We start from the raw sequence: 1,294 nt of genomic DNA, 5'->3' as shown, positions 1-1,294 counted from the left end.
AATTACTTAGGAAGAATGATAACTACTTTTTTCCCAATTATTTTAGTTTTAGTTCAATTGCTTGCCTACCTCACTTGCTCTGATCTCTATAACAATGTGAAATAAGAGCGGGCATGGCAGGGGCACCTGGGTGGCTCAGTTGGTAAAGGTGAACTTCGGCTCGGGTCATGATCTCTCTGTTCATGGGTTCCAGCCCAGCATCAGGTTCTGTGCTGACAGCTCAGAGCCTGGAGCCTGCTTCAGATTCTGTTTCTCCCTCTCTCTCTGCCCCTCCCTTGCTCGCACTCTGCCTCTTTCTGTGTCAAAAATAAATAAACATTAAAAAAATTTAAAAAAAAAAGAGTGGGCATGGCAGGCAGCTAGTCTCACCAGACACTAAAGGGAATGATTTTAACACGTCATCATTAAGTGTTATGTTTGCTGAACATTTTTTAAATAATTGGCTTTTTAAATGCTTCTGTATTTATTTTTGAGAGAAAGAGAGAGAGGCATAGACAGAGGGAGACAGAGAATCCCAAGCAAGATCCTTGCTCCATTAGATCATGACCTGAGCTGAAATAGAGTCCGGCACTTAACTGACTGAGCCACCCAGGTACCGCATTTTTATATAGTCTTATCATATAGATAAATCTCCACTTGGTTCCTGATTTTCTGAGTAATTTTTAAGTCATTGTTAGGTGTTGATTTTATCAAAATGCTTTCTGTATCTATTCTATTTTAATGTTCATTAAAATGTTTCTATAATATATTCATACAGAAAAATCCATCAATTAATTTCAAACAGATTTTTAATTCCTAATATAAAAACACCTGGTGAGGGTATCTTTTATTATTTTTTATAAATTAATGTATTTACTTGGCTAATATTGCTTAAGATTTTAAAACATTTTCAAGAATGAGATTGACCTATAACTTTCTCTTTTTATGCTGACTTTGTAATACTTGATTGCATCATAATTATCTTGAAGGATGTTTTTTTTTTCTAGTTTTTGAAGAATTAGTTTAAAATTAAGCTATTACTTTACTGTTTGATAGTTTCACTAGTTATGTCATTTAGTCCTAAAAAATCTTTATGGAAGGTTTTCATTAATAAATCAATTACTTTGATCATTATATAACCATTCAGGACTTTTAAAAAAATTTTAATCAATTTCGGCAAATGATATGATCCTAGCACTTTGTACATTTCATAATTGTATTGGTTTTGGTATATCAGTTATGTCATTATAACATATATGGTCATTATATGACCATTCAGAATTTCTTTATCTTTATGTATCAATTTCAGTAAATG

Source organism: Hyaena hyaena, unplaced genomic scaffold (assembly GCF_003009895.1).
Source record: "Hyaena hyaena isolate Hyena2069 unplaced genomic scaffold, ASM300989v1 scaffold_1518, whole genome shotgun sequence".
Classification (NCBI taxonomy): Eukaryota; Metazoa; Chordata; class Mammalia; order Carnivora; family Hyaenidae; genus Hyaena; species Hyaena hyaena.
Note: the sequence above shows the minus strand (reverse complement) of the source record.